Source organism: Suncus etruscus, chromosome 16, assembly GCF_024139225.1.
Source record: "Suncus etruscus isolate mSunEtr1 chromosome 16, mSunEtr1.pri.cur, whole genome shotgun sequence".
NCBI lineage: Eukaryota > Metazoa > Chordata > Mammalia > Eulipotyphla > Soricidae > Suncus > Suncus etruscus.
In genome coordinates this window covers 20,708,783-20,724,889 of record NC_064863.1, presented here as the reverse complement: position 1 = coordinate 20,724,889, position 16,107 = coordinate 20,708,783, and the positions used below count along the sequence as shown (strand labels likewise).

General features: G+C 40.6%; 1 protein-coding gene and 1 non-coding gene across 3 annotated transcripts in view; one reads left to right on the top strand and one right to left on the bottom strand.

Annotated features, from left to right (window-relative positions):
• Window positions 1-16,107, top strand: part of CCDC149 (coiled-coil domain containing 149) — a 126,128-nt gene that overhangs the window by 53,519 nt on the left and 56,502 nt on the right. The window lies entirely within an intron of this gene.
• On the bottom strand, window positions 1,187-1,293 carry LOC126033147 (U6 spliceosomal RNA). The gene has a single exon (XR_007504296.1). It is a non-coding gene; the product is annotated as a U6 spliceosomal RNA (small nuclear RNA).

Genomic DNA, 16,107 nt, shown 5'->3' with positions numbered 1-16,107 from the left:
AGGTAATAGAAAGGTAGCAGAACCATCCACCTAATGCATTTTGTAACCTCTGGAAGCTTGCTTTGAGTGTCTATATTCTTGGCTTTTGCATCCCTAAAATGGGTGCTTGCCATAAAGAATTGTTATAAGAAGCAAATGAAAAATATGCAAAGAATGTCCTTATCATAGTGTCATATGGTAATAGATTGGTGATTTGTAAACACTAATAATCATGTCCTCCTCATCCAGTTCTAAGACTCACTGTATGTTAGAGTGATCATTCTGTCTACCACAGCCTTTATCAGGACACTTTTAGTCAACTAAGCAGGTGCAAGTAGCTTGAAGGATCCTATCTCAGAGGTCCTCAGAAATGTTGGTTGAACAGTCACCACTGGAACTAGAAATATATCTTGGTCTTGGGAACAGCTTCTAATAGAGCTAAGGTATCCCCAAGTTGGTCTATTGCCCTCCTCTCTGTGTGTCTATGGTTCTCTCTGTCTTTCTCTCTCTCTCCACTTCCTTTGGAGGATGGGAAGCATGATTACTGATCACAGGAGGGCAATAGACCCACATCACTGACCACTAAGAAACAGGGTAGCTCCCCCAAAACCTCACAGAAAAGATGTTTGGGGAAAACCTGAGTTCAGGCTAGGGGTTGTTTTCAGGACCAGACAGGTCTCTAATGATACAAAGCTACTTTTCTTTTTGTCCTTTTTTGTGTGTTTGTTTATTTTTGGCCTACACCTGGTGGTGCACTCAAGGATCTGGCTTTGCACTCAAGGATCACTCCTGGCAGACTCAGAGAGCCATATGGGTTGCCAGATACCAAGACAAGCTCCCTACCTGCTGTTCTATCTCGCTGACTCCTACTTTTGTCTGTGAGGGGTGCTAGGAAGATAGTGTAGTAACCATCTGCTTTATCTACTCCATTAATAAAGTCTTGGAATGACAGCTAATAACGATGGCAGCCAAGATTTGGGAATACTCAGTCTTGTGGTGTGCTGGGCTTGGTTCCCAGAACCATCTCATCCTCACACCATTGAAGTGTGTGCCATCACCATCATTACCATCTGATGAGGAGTTCGAAGCTCATGACTAATTGGACATTACCTCCCCACAAAATAAAAGAACAAGTCTGTGATGCAGCCTGTGTTTATGTCCCTCCAGTCCACAGAGAGCTCATGCTCACAACAGGCATAAACTTCTTAAGTATTCATATACCTTCATGAATTTGTATGTTATCCTTGTACAAGGGCCATGCGAATTTTCTCCGTATTGTTTCAATTTTATTATATGTGCTGCCAAAGCAAGCACAACTTCTTAAATATTCATATACCTTATGGGTATTTTCAACTAATTCAGACAGTAAGGACACAGCAATGAGAACAGTCAGACCCTAATCCATGAGCTGAAATTTTCACTGTAGTTTGGATGAACAAAATCAATTTCCCTGCACCCCTCTCCATTGATACCTCTAATTGAAGCATAGTTATTAACGAATGCTCTCTTTCATTCTAATGTGTCTTGGTTTACTTGATAAGTGATATGCACCTTAATTCTACTGGGGATGCTAATAGCAGCAGAAAATGAAAGAATTAAAGTACATAGGATGTGAAAGGGTGATAGGTGTTAGTTATGGACAAAAAAAGGTATTTTCTAGAGCAGGGGAAGAGTGTTCTGAGATCCTCATGGAAGAAACGCTTTATTTTTTATTTTATTTTTATTTTTTTAATATTTATTTAAGCACCATGATTACAAGCCATGGTAATTGTAGTTGGGTTTCAGTCATAAACAGAACACCCCCCTTCACCAGTGTATCATTCCTACCACCACTGCCCCCTCCCACCTTCCCCATTCCTGCCTGTGTTTTTTTTACAGTTGCTTTATTAGATGTGAGTATGCATAAGTATATCACATATTTTATACATACAAATATATTGAATTCATACAATTTGTGATAGAGCATGGACATGAGATCACTTGGGATCAAATCTAGGCATTGAGATATATAGGTCATCTACTCTACAAATTAAACCACATCCTTATCCTTGTTTTCTTTTTTCTTCTCTTCTTTTTCTTCTTCCTTCTCTTCTTCCTCCTCTTTTTCTTCTTTCTCTTCTTCCCCTTCTTACTATTCTTTGCCTTCTTCTTACTCTCTTTCCCCCTTTTCTTTTTCTTCTTCCTTTTTATCTTCCCCCTATGTTGTTTCTGTTGAGTTTATCAAAGACTTCTATTTTCATCAGTTCACATTCTTTGAGTAGTTTAGGCATTGATCATTTGCTTTAAGGTTCTCTTCCAATCTCTTCTGCTGTATGGAGTTGTTCTGCATCTCATCATCTGGCTCACTGACCCCGATTGCAGCTGCCGTTATTCCAGTGGAGAGACTTTCCATTGAGATTTTCAATTCATAAGCCGAGTTTTTCAGACTTGTTATTTCAGTGTGAAATTTTCTAATTTCAATCATCAAATTCTCTTGATTCTTATTTGTATACCATTCAAATCTATCGATCCTTTTTTTTGAACTCCATGAACATCTTCCATAATTCTTCTCTAAACTTCTTATTTGAGAGTATATCTAACTGTTTGGTACTTTTCGGATCATCAGAGTAGCCATATTGATTATTTATACATGGGGCTGTACTACAAAATTTCCCTATTATGAAGCTTGTATTGTGCTTTTTACTATGTACTGAAGTGGGGTTCAGGGGTAAAAGATGTGCGCGGCCATGCACCTAGGGTGTGGGTCCTGGAGAGATTTTGTTCCTTGGTATCTTCTGGGCTGCCTTCCACAGAAAGAAGGCAGGGAGCAGTCCTTTATAATGGCTCTGGGTGCCCCATCACATGGAGGAATCAGCCCCCATGTTGATTGAGTGGGGACATCTTACTGGGTGTGGTTTCTGGAGAGATTATGTACCTAGTGTCTTCTGGGCTGCCTCCCGCAGAAAGAAGCAGAAGAAATGCATTGATTGAAAGAAGGGAAGTGTAGTTCCAAGTTGGGAGGGAGAAAAATAAACTTACTTGTATAAAGTAATTATTATAATATTATCTGGGGCTGGAAAGATAGTATAGATTAAGCCCTTGATTTATATTCAGAAACTTGATTTCATCCCTGGTTCTCTGAGCATCTCCAGGAATGGCCTCTGAGCATGTTGCTAGAAAAAACTCCCCAAGAACCACAAAGTATGCCTTTATCCCTCCCACCACCACCACACCACAGAAAAATATGTTTAATTAACTTCTAAAAGCGTATCATTTCTTCCTGTGTAGAGGATACTAAAGTATCTTCTTTATTAGCTCAATGTAGAGAAGAAAATGTATCATTAAATTTCTAGGCTCTGGTTACAGTGAAATATCATAAGTTTCTACATACTAGCCGTAAGAAGACAGTTTTGCATGACTATTCCAGTTCTGGGGAAATGGCACAATTAATCACTTCACTTTTCCATCAGCAGAAGCATGTACCTGGTTTGGTTTAATACATAACAGGTTCTATTAATCCTAAACTTGGTGGCTCTTAACATTTTTTCATACTTAAAGAGGAGTGCCAGTTGAAAGTCACCATTCTAGAAATAAGATAGTGGGTAGAGGATTTCTGCTGCAGAGCAAACTCTCCTGTGTAAGCAGAAGGCACTGGAACAAGAACCAGCTGCTGGGTTAACAGATGGAAGAGAAAGAAGATCATAAGGTCCAAATTTTGCAAAAGGAGCAAAGACATTCCTAGCATAGTGTTGTCCACTCACCTTGAAGCATGGTGTGTATTTCTTTACTCAGAAGATAGAATTCCTACATGGCATCTACTATGCTGAGTGAAATAAGTCAGAGAGAGAGAAAGACGCAGAATGGTCTCACTCATCTACGGGTTTTAAGAAAAATGAAAGACATTCTTGCAATAATAATTTTCAGACACAAAAGAGAGGAGGGCTGGAAGTTACAGCTCACCTCATGAAGCTCACCACAAACAGGGATGAGTTTAGTTAGAGAAATAACTACATTGTGAACTATCCTAATAATGAGAATGTATGAGGGAAATAGAAAGCCTGTCTGGAGTACAGGCGGGGGTTGGGTGGGTAGGAGGGAGATTTGGGACATTGAAGATGGGAATGTTGCACTGGTGATGGGTGGTGTTATTTCCATGACTGAAATCTAAACACAATCATGTGTGTAATCAAGTTGTTTAAATAATATATAAAAATTATATAATATTAAAATAATATTAAATAATAATATATAAATAAATAATAAAATATAAAATAATAATAAAATAATATTAAAAATATATAAAAAAATAATATATAAAAAGAAGATAGAATTTCTATGAGTGCTCCTGTTTATTTCTTGACTCAAATAGCGATTTGTAGGAGCTTTGCTCAGTGACAGGCTGAATGTATGTGCATCCCATTCCTGTGTTGTCACTCTACCCCACAAAGGGATAGAACCAGGAGATGGGGAATTTGGTTGTTGCTTAGAACTAGATGCAGATGTGAGGGTAATGATCTGATAGATGCATATTGTGCCCACTTTAATCGTCATTTTCTCTGCTCTGTGAGGCTACAAGAAGTCTGAAGCCTGAAAGGGTTTTTCTCCAAGATTCAGTCACCCCAGCACTCTGATCTTGCATTTCCAGTCTCTGAAACTGAGAGAAATGAACTCTGTTATTTAGAAATCTCGCAATTTGGGGCCGGCGAGGTGGCACTAGAGGTAAGGTGTCTGCCTTGCAAGCGCTAGCCAAGGAAGAATCGCGGTTCAATCCCCCAACGTCCCATATGGTCCCCCCAAGCCAGGGGCAATTTCTGAGCGCATAGCCAGGAGTAACCCCTGAGCATCAAATGGGTGTGGCCCGAAAAACAAACAAACAAAAAAACAAAACAAAAGAAATCTCTCAATTTATGATATTCATTCAATCTAAAACACTCTCTTTTGGCTCTTTCTCTTTCTCCCAGTTCCATTTCTCTGAATCCACAGTTCTTATCTTTCTGCAAAAACCAAGCTATCTTGGAGAATCTGATAAAAGTTTTTTTTTTTTTTTTGTTCCCACAAGGTTACATGCACACACCCAGAAGTTTCATGGATTCACAGGCACTCTGCAGCCTATCAGGGATTCTTGAGATTCTTTGATTTGCACTTCAGAAATGTTGCTCTGCACATTTTGGAAACACATTACATTCTCATTCTTTGTAATGCATTGTGCTCATTAAGCATAGTAGGTAAAAATTGTATAAGCATATATGTGCAAATATCTGTATGCTTGTATGTATGGATATAAGGATAAAAGGATGAGTGATCAGCCAAGTGGACATATATATTCTCCCAACTTCATAGGTCTCATTCAAAAATGAGGTCTTGTATAGACATGAGGCAGCATATAATGTAATGATAACTTATGTAGAAGATAAAAGCCTATTCTGACATACAATAACATGGGTTCAGATTCAGCTCTTCTATATGGGGTATTGGTGTGGCCAAGCTAGGTAGTCATTCTGAGAACCAATATTCTTCTCTCCAAAGGCTTCCAAAGGAATCTGTGAGAAGTATTCCTAAAGTTATTATAAGGAATAGTGTGATCATGACTTGCTCATGGCTTTGATCTGGTGGATTCTCAATGGATATTGGCTGCTTTATTTTTTTTGTTGGCTTGTCTAAGGTCACACAGCAGGTTAAAACTGTACTAAAACCACATTTGCTAATTTTTAGTTCAATGATCTATGACCTATATATTACTCTTAGACTGATCAGTAAGGAAGCATTTTCCACATTTAATTCAACTCATTTTGGAAGTCCAAAACCTTTTGCTAATACACAGTGGAGAATTTGGAACAACCAAGAATTTTTACTTATTTTAAACCACTGCCTTTGTTCTTTCTTGTGGCAACCAGAATCTGTCTATAATTTTTTTACTGCCTTTTTCTGTTGTTGTTGTTATTGTTGTTGTTGGTGGTGGTGGTGGTGGTAGTGGTGGTGGTGGTGGTAATCATGGTGGTTGTTTATGTGGGGGGAGAAATGGTCTCCTCCTTAAAGGATAGACTAGAATTTTCTTGTTTGCAGTTCTAGAAATAGAGTTGTTGAGGTTTTCTTTGAGAACTCAAAATCCTTTCTAAAACAACTCAATTTCCAACGGCAAATCATCCGTTAAGGAAGCCGTGAAGAAATCGTGACAACAGTGATTGCACTAATAGCTTCTCATGGGATATTGAAATGAAAATTTCTTCTTGATACTCCAGGCAGAACTGTACACAGAGCACCTCGGCGCCACAGTCAGAGACCGCCCAAAGATCTCAAACGACCCTTTCAATATTTTTCTTTTGCTAAACAAGCAGTTCCCCTAAAAGACAAAGGGGAATTTAAATTAACTTGGGTTAATCTTCTCCTAAGATGGAATTCTTTGGGGTCATGCCAGTGCATTTCTCCCATGCATCTCCTCCTAGAATAAACAATCAAACACATCTCTAAGATCTTTCCTTTTTCCTTTTTGATTTCAAGCAGACATACCCCAGGAGGCATTCCTCCTGATCCAGAAGGGAGCTGTTACTTTTTTCCCTTAAAAAATGATGGCTTATTTAGATAGTGACGTGCCCTAAGATGACACTTTTAGAGAAATCAGAGTAAAGAAGCTCTTCATGGAATGGGAAGGAGCCTTGCACTTCTGTAAATAACTCTATTTTGGTCAATCTTATTTTAATCCCCCATGATGCCGAATCAAGTAACTCTGTACATTCCTCATGGTTTGATGCTCAGAAACAAAAACTTCCTTCAAAGATCTTGAGTGCTTTGGGATGTTTCTTTTTATAATGCTTTGAAGAGTGTGATTATACTTCTATGCCAAGGTCTATCCGGTGGGCTTCCTCCCAAAGCAATGCAATATCACCTTTATTCTGAACACAAATACATCTGGCTATATGTAAGTCCTTTGATTCCCCGAAGCCACTTTCTAAGGGAGGCGCATGTACCCCCAATTGATAGATGATGAATATGGGGCTCGATCAATTTCAAGAACGTGGCTGTTATTAAAGGAACTGCTAAAGCACAGATGTAGAATCGTAATGGTCAACATTAAGCAAATGCTTAGTAAAATAGCAGCCTCCTAAACCTATTGAAGGGTGTTTTTCTGTGGGGCCTGGCAACACATTGACTGCCATGTGTGTTTTGCAATTGTGAGGTGGGAGTATGCAGCTGAGGGATCCCTGTACAGCCAACACCTGTGTATGGAATAAGCTCTGGGGTGGTATATTATGTAAATAAGAAACCTGTCACTGGAGCAGAGGTCATCACTTTGGCAGTTGCTATGAAAAGGGGCCCTTGCTCAGCAAAGCCAGTTTCACTCAATTACTATTAACAAAGGCGTTGCCATAGACCAAAGCAGTGGAGTAGAAATTGCAATTAAATTTGCTATCAATCACATCACTCCAGTGTGCTTGATGTTTTGTCAAACATTTTGTAAACAAATTCTTGCTTAATATACTATTTTCACTAATCGAAGGTATGGCCTTTAGAGGGCCAAGAATAAAACTTTTGTAACATGAAATTGAATAAAGTTTCCAAACTTGATCTTGCTGCTGCTCCAGCTTCTGCTTCTCTCCTACATATTCTTCTTTTTTCTCTCTCCCCCTCTTTCTCCTTATTCTTCTTTTAACTTTTTTCTGATTTACAATACTGTTAATGGTTTCTAGTGGACATAAATCCATCTCCATACCTATCACCAGTACACCTATCTCCTCACAAAGGCCCCTCAGTTCTGTCTCTAACACTGTTAGGGTCTGGAGTCAAAGGTCAAGACCACATATTTGAAACAAAGCAAAAAACCAAACAAACAAAAAAAACCCCACTTTATTCCGTCAAGCTACAAACTGATTGAACAGGGCCACCTCCAACAGGTGCAATCCCACCTTGGTCGGGGAGTGTCACAAGCCAGATTATATAAGGCAAGAAGTAAGAAGTTTTGACCTTTAATTTGACTGCCTATTATTTGGGGGAGTGTTTCTAGGATGTTTCATCATGTCTTTTTATGACTAGATGTCTAGGGTGGTATATTTCACATTATAGGGCATTGGGATCTGCATCACTATTTTTGGGATAGAAACATATCCTTTAAATGGAAACTTAACTTTAAGTTGACAAAATGGAGTCCCTTCAGCTCCAGGCTTCACATACCCTCCTCTTCTCTTGGACCTGAGTCAAATCTTTGATTCTCCTTAGATTCCTCATCTCCTGTCCGTACCTATTGGCACATACTGGGATATAGCACAAGCATTTTAGCTCACTTATGTGAGCCTGAATAAAATGGGTGAGGGTGGTTCTTAATCCATTAGGCATCAAGACAGACCTCCTACCCCAACGAGCCAGTACCCACTACCCAAGTGAAGAGACACCCACTCAGGCTCTCACCTCATTCCCGGCAAGAAAATACAACCAACACCCCGACAGACTCATGCAGTGTGGCCCTCCTAATCACCTCTCCCTAATGTGGACTGTGGCTTGATACCAGAACTAGTTCCAAAGGACCCCCACTGCAAGAACTCTACCCAAGACCTCCCTGCCTGGACCCCACACCTCACAAGGAAATTTCAAAAGACAATGGGGAAGCCTATACTTTCATCATAAGTATAGACCTATATAACACTACCTCTTATCCTGTTTCTCCCCAAATGTAAAGTGATCTCCTGTATTACTTTCTCCCTTTTTCTTTGTTTTTTTTTCTTTCTTCTTTTCTTTTTTATTCTTGTTAGTTTCTTTTGTTTGTTTGTTTTGTTTTAGTTTTTGTTATTTGACTTGATTTGTTTTTGCTTCTTTTGGGTCACTCCTGGTGGCACTCGAAGGGTGCTCCTGGCTCTATACTTGGAGAACGTCCCTGGTGGGCACAGGGGACCATATGGGATGCCGGCTTCTGAGCCAATATCCTTCTCCAGGAAGGACAGACACCTGGTCTCCATGCTATCTCTCCCGGCCCCATTTTATCCCTTTAATTGCGTCTTTTATTTAATCTTTTATTTTTAAAGAAACTTTTTTTTTCTTTAGATATGTGTGAGCATATATATTCTTAGTTTTGTCGGGAGTCTGTTTTATTTTCTCTCCACCCCCCAAATCCACCAGTAATATAATGTAGCACCACTTCTCCTGCAAAGACATATTAGACAAAGGGGAAATTGTACATATAAAAACAAGCTCTTATCTACTAGGGATAAGAACTCATAATTGTTTACAACACAGGGACATCTCCCACCCTGAATGTATGTCATGTGGAAACAACTTAGGTTCCAGGGAACTAGACACTGACCGTCCAGCCTTGACTCCTGGTTCCCAGACATAGAAACAACAGAGTTCTCCACAACAGCTCCAGAAACCAAATCCCATCCAGGGCATTTACAATGCTGCTCTGACACCAACATGCACCAGTTCTAAATTGATAACCTGACAATGAGGAAATGGGAACAACTTGATCTAAGAGCAAATTGTCCTTCCTCATCAGCTATCGATAAGACAAAATCAGAAAACATGTCACCCTTTGATCTGTGCAAAAGCCAAGATCACTATATACAGATGACTGGTTGTTGCAACCAAGACTGGACAGTACGCATCCAGGGACCAACAACAAGAACAACAGCAACAAAAAGCTCTAGTCTAGCTTTTGGTCTACGATCTGTTCAACAAACAAGATCTCCAATTCCAGAGGTCTGACTGAGACAACCACAACTGAATGGGTCTTCCGGAAATATAATGAAAGACTTTATCCCAGGCTCCATCCTAGGAGCAACATAATGACCAAGACCACCAGCTACAGAAGATAGATTAAAATGACACTGAAGAAGCATAACTGCTAGAACCACAAAGAAAGACTTCATAAGCTCCATTCCTTGAGCTGCACAGCCACCAAGATCTCTAGATACAGAGGTCTGATTTTACCATCCAAGACACAGCAGAAGTCTTCCATACACCACGAAAGCAACAAGGGGAGAGTAAATGATCACGCAAGGAATCTATAGTTAATCCCATGACAGTATACTTCAGGGGTGGAGAAACCCTATATCTCCTAGGCCAAGGGAATTCCCTCTATAATATCCCTAATAGTTACTGTGCCTATGGGGGGGGGGAAGAAAAGGGGGAAAAAGCACAAAACAATCATTTTTCCACATATTTATTTATCGATTGATCGATTTTTTGACGTCTTTATTTTGGTGTAGAGATTGAAGTTGATGTCTCCAATATTATGTTATTTTATTTATCTTTCTCCTTCTTTTTGCTCTCGAGCATGATTTGATTTCAGAACCGAGACTATTGTGTGGTGCTTGTCTTTATTGCTGTAGTGCTCACTGGTTATTTAATTTGATATTTCTTTCTGTATTGTTGTGGTGTTTCAATTACCTTTTTCACATCCTCTCTCAAACCGAAGTTGAAAGCCTCTAGAAGGACTCCACCCATTTTCAGCGTATTTGACTTTTTTTCCCCTCTTATTTTGTACCCCAATCTATTGCTTTTCTTTCCTTCAAACAAAACCACATACCTCGATTTATCTAGCTCTGTCTCTTAAATAGAGGGGGAAACAAGGGAGGGTTCCAGGACCAAACAGATATATGATCACTAATAGTAAGCCAGACAAAGAGGGGTCCACCTACTCTAGCAGCCCAGGAGGTGATGGTGGAGTATATGGGTTGTAGAAAGGGAACTGGGATGGGGGAGGACATATTTGGTGATGGGTATTCCCCTGATTCAATGTTAATATGTACCTAAAATACTACTGTGAAAGATATGTAGGCCATTATAAAAAAAATTGGTGTTTTAATCAGAAAAAAAATTAAAAAATGGGTGAGAGTGAGATCATTGGAGCATAATAAAAAAAATCACAACATAATGGGGTCCCTTCTGCTCCAGGCTTCACAACACATCCTCCATTATGTTGCTTTTGGATCATTTTTTGCTCCCTCATTGTGTACCTTTAAATCTCACATATGAAAGAAAATGTATTGTAACTGTCCCTTTCCTTGACTGACTTGTTCTTCTGAAGTACTTAGGTTTTTGGTTTACCTCCTCCTCTTTCAGCCTCTCATGATCTTTCCCTCCCACTTTTTAATTCTAGTTGAGGGTAAGCTACAGAAATTTTTTATATGCATCATTTTATAGTATAAAGTCAAATAATTTACTCACAACTAAGTTACTTACTGAAATGATCCCTGTGACTTGAAGAATTATTCCTGGGGTATGGCACTTTCTCTCCTGGTTGTTGGTCTGAATTATATCAGAACTCAGGTGGAAAAAAAATGTATCTCACCCTATTTTGCCACTCACAATGCCCGGACCCTGCATGGTAGAGGGTCATCTTAGAATGTCCAACACCCTTTTTCCTTTTATTGTTATTGGTGAGGAAGGAGGCACACTTTCCCTCTATCCTTTTAGGCTCAGGGATTGTGGAAATGCTGAGTTAACTAAGCAAAGATAATCATGAGTCATGGGAGGGGAATGCATCTTGTTTAACAAATAGTTGATATGCACAGGAGTTGATGGAAAAGAAGCGACACTCTAAACAGTGGTTTCTCTGACGTTTTAACAATAGGAAATGAGGCTTGGGCTTGAAGGGACAATGAATAGTGGAGAAGTTACTAGGAAGTGTATGGGGGAACTAGTGGAGAAGCAGGGCTAGCTGAGTAATGTAGGTTTCTGCAGAGGCATGTGGGCCCTAGTCTTCAATCTCACAGAGTATAGGTAGACAAGATCAGTGATCACTTTCTGCATCTGTTCATTTGATTTTGGGGAGAGTTGGGTCACCCAAGCCAGGTTCAGGGAGTCCTGGGACCCTCCTGGCAGTAGTCTTAATCAGGACCTGGGAATGCTGTCCAAGCTCTAAAGTGCTGGGGGCCACCAAAGCTACCAATGGCAGTTACTCGGGCCTCCAGAAGTATGCCTAGTGATGTTCAGGGAACCATTTAGTGCCGGAAATTCGACCTGTCCTGTACTGTCTTGCTGGCCTTAGTTTCTGTTTGTTTTTAATTGCTTCAACTCAAAATATCCCTCATGCCACAGGGACATATTTTGGAATGGCACCTCCTTATGCCCTTCTCTTCATGTCTTCATTTTTGACCTCAGCAAGAGAAACAGTGTATGGTGAGATCTAGGAATGTTGCTTATCATCAGGATGCAGAAATTCCATCCTCGTGAGCCAGTATTGATACTTGAGCCTTGAAAACAGGCATCCTTAACAGCAGCAGCCAATGCCAAGTGTGATATGTAATTTATTTTTTTAAAGAGCCGGAGTTAAAACATGTCTAGTTGTTATGCTTCAAAAATTGAGGCGGGGAAGTAGATGGTACCAGGAACAAACATTCACATGAATACTGAGTGGAAATAAAAAAATGATCATACCTAAACACCAAACTCAAAGTCAACGACAGCAGAATCAAGATAACCCAATCTACATCAAGCAATACACAGAGGGGACCTGGATCTATTACGCTAGCTATTCAGGTATAAAGGGGGTGGTATATGATGTATGCTGGTAATAAGGGTGGAGGGAATGGCCCTATTTCACTGTCACTATGTACCTTAAATATAACTGTGAAAGGCTTGTAATTTACAATAAAAATTATTTTTAAAAAAGTCTGGCTGGCTGGGGCCGGCGAGGTGGCGCTAGAGGTAAGATGTCTGCCTTGCAAGCGCTAGCCAAGGAAGTACCGCGGTTCGATCCCCTGGCGTCCCATATAGTACCCCTAAGCCAGGGGCAATTTCTGAGCACTTAGCCAGGAGTAACTCCTGCGCATCAAACGGGTGTGGCTGAAAAACCAAATAAAATAAAATAAAATAAAATAGTCTGGCTGGGCCAGAGACAGTACAAGATTAATGTGTTGCTCCTCATGCAGAAAACTGATTTTATACCCAATACTACCTGGTCTCCTAAGTATCAGCGGTGGATCCCTGGAGTTTGCCAGAACTTTGTGGCCCTGATACATCTCAAGCACTGGCAGGGTGAGATAGGTAATCTCTAGCACAGTAGGGAGAAGGCAGCACCAAATTCTTAGGTCCTGGCATCGAATCTTCTGGCTTTCTTGGCCAAGAATCACTAGCCTCACCTCTGCTTAAATACTGTTTGAGAAGCCCGCCCCCCAAATCTTATATTTTGTTTTTGTTTGAGGGCCACACCTGGCAGTGCTCAGGGATTATCCTGGCTCTGCACTCAGAAATCATTTTTGGCAGGCTCGGGGGACCATATGGGATGCCAGTGATAGAACCCTGGTTCATCCTGGGGTCAGCCACATGCAAATCTTATATTTCTAAGATAAATTGTCTTGGCATAATTTTGGCATGGGGAAGGAAACTAAAACACAGTACAGAAGTAAGATCTTAAAAGTTTAAGATGGGGGCTGGAGAGATAGCATGGAGGTAAGGCATTTGCCTTTCATGCAGAAGGTCATTGGTTGGAATTCCAGCATTCCATATGATCCCCTGAACCTGCCAGGAAGGATTTCTGAGCATAGAGCCAGGAGTAACCCCTGAGCGCTGATGGGTGTGACCCAACCCCCCCAAAAAAAAGTTTAAGATGAAGTTGGACTTCAATGTCAAGAGGTAGTTTCCCTTCACCCACAGCACCAGCTTGCTTTCATAAGAATTTCTTTTTTCTTTTTGTTTTGTTTTTGTTTTGGGGTCACACCTTGCAGTGTTCAGGGATTATCCTGGCTCTGCACTCAGAAATCATTTTTGGCAGGCTCAGGGGACCATATGGGATGCCAGTGATAGAACCCTGGTTCATCCTGGGGTCAGCCACATGCAAAGCACCCTTACCTGCTGTGTTATTGCTGGTTTATCACTAAAACCAGATGACTAGCTGGGAATGTGGCTTTGTTTTGATGTTTTGTTTGTTTTGTTTTGTTTTGAGTGGCACTCAGGGATTACTCCTGACTCTGTGCTCAGAGATTGCTCCTGGCAGGATCAGGAGACCATATGGGATGCTGGGTATCAAACCCGGGTCTGTTCCGGGTTGGCTTTGTGCAAGGCAAATGCCCTACTCACTGTGCTCTCTCAAGCTCTTCATGAGAATTTCTTCAAAAAATCTAGAGAGGTTGGAGCCAGATTGTCTTTGCTCTCTCAACTCTCTCAATTCTGCCTTAAAGACCTTTGGAATCTATAGTCTTCATCCCTGTACAGAAAAAACTCCCATGAGTACTGAAGTTCCTGCACCAATAGCTGGCCCTGACAGAAAGCAGTTGTAGCCAACAGATCACAAGTGTCTGTATTGTTTTATTCTTGACAAAGGAAGGTAGGTGTGTTGGAATGGAGAGCCATAATATTTTTTCATTTCTAGTCCCTCCTCCCAGCTTTATTTTCATTATTTTTCCCTCTTTTCTCTATCATGATTTTAATAGTCAAATTCCTTGCCAAAAAAAAAAAGTGACTGGAATGTATGGATTCCACAACACATTTCACACTACTCAGCATTCTGCTATTGTCAGGACCAAAATGTCAACCTTTAACATCAGCCCTGCCTAGATCTGAATATTTAAGAGGCTTCTTTGTAATCCTTTTCATGTTTTGCTATTTATTCTCCCCCCTGCTCCAGAGATTTAGAGGAAATAATCTCTTGGTTTTGTTTTCCTTCTCTGTAAAAATTCTTCCCAGTGTTAGACGGGCTGCCATTTCTTCCCTGACATTTCCTTTACATAGTGCCGCTATTCTAAACTGATGGTCACAGAGTCCTTCTCAATAACACGGAGACAAAACGCTGTGCATAGCTGATAAATTATAAGCAGGCACCGCATGTTAGCTTGATGGATTGTTATAGTGAATGCATGTGAGTCATGGGTGTTATTTTTGGTCAAAAGAATTGTGTGAACTTTCCTCCTCTATTTTTGAGCACTTTGAAATGTACCACTTTCTTTCTTGCCTTTTTAAAAATTCTTTAAGGTGTATGTCAAGGAATTAGGCACCGTATCAGAATAGTCATTTTCTAGTTTTCAAAGTTATTGTTTTGGAGTTGAGGAGGTGGAAGGACTGAATAGAGAAAGAATAGTGTGTTGACAATAAGCCCAGCCTGTGAAATGAAAAAGAAAATTATAGTCACCTGTTTTATAAGGGGGCTGGGGGTTTCCCATGCTACCTTACCCCAGGGGTCAATTTTAAAGCAGGGATAGATTTACTGTGAACTGTTCTTGAAGGTGATCAGATTGTAATTAACCATTGTTTTGCAGTGACTGTACAAATGCCTTGTTTAATTTGCTTGGATTTCTTTTCTGCTTGGCTACAGAGTACAGTCTCATCACTTGGTCTCTAAATCAGTTTCCCCAAAACAGCTCCATTCTTTGCTTTATGTATCAGCACAGTCTTTGATATCTCTAGCAAGTCTGTACCTGGCTTTATATCCGAACACCTTGGCATCTCTTGGAACTCAGGGCTATTTGGATTGAGACCCATTTGGGTGAGTGGCAGGTGGCAAGCCTCTGATTTCTGGTCCAAGATGAGAAAGTGAGAAGAAGTACTGAGAAATTTTATAGCCATCTGACAGCCTGGTTTTATGCCTGTTGATTCTAACCAATACTTGAGGTCTTGATGTCTCCTTAAACTCACTTTCCTAATAGTTGCCTTTTATTGCATTTTGCAAAACTGCTCATCTGTGACAGATTGGATGTACAGAACTGGTCTTTTCCCTCTGCTAGACTGAGCTGGACTAGTTATCTACTGGGGTTTTGTCAGTACCTCAGTCCCCAAGGCTCTCGAGGCATTATCGATTTAGAGAGATTACCAATGTTGCAGGATTTCAAAAAAAATTTTTTTTGTTAAAATTTCACTATTGCTCTTGCAAGGCTTTCTGCTGAGGGTCTCCCTTGTCACAGGGGAGGATATGGGTTCCTGTGAAAGTGGATATAGCACAGTCTCCTGCTGGTAGGGTTTGAGAGACTGACAGTATGCAGAGTGGGGTCCCCCACAGGGCTGTCTTCCGAATGCAGTGCCAAGGCTGGACTGCCCCTTTTCTGGATGCATTTTCATCCTGGGGGCCTGCCCCTCTATCCCTATGAAGGGATTATGCTTGCTGAGCTAACGTCTAGGAAATGCTCTGGAGAAATGCTGTGAAAGAAAATCAGAAGCTGCCTACTTGCTTTAGCTTTTGCTCTGGAGGGGTAAGCTACAGGCTAGAGGCAAGGGATATACCAGAAAAAG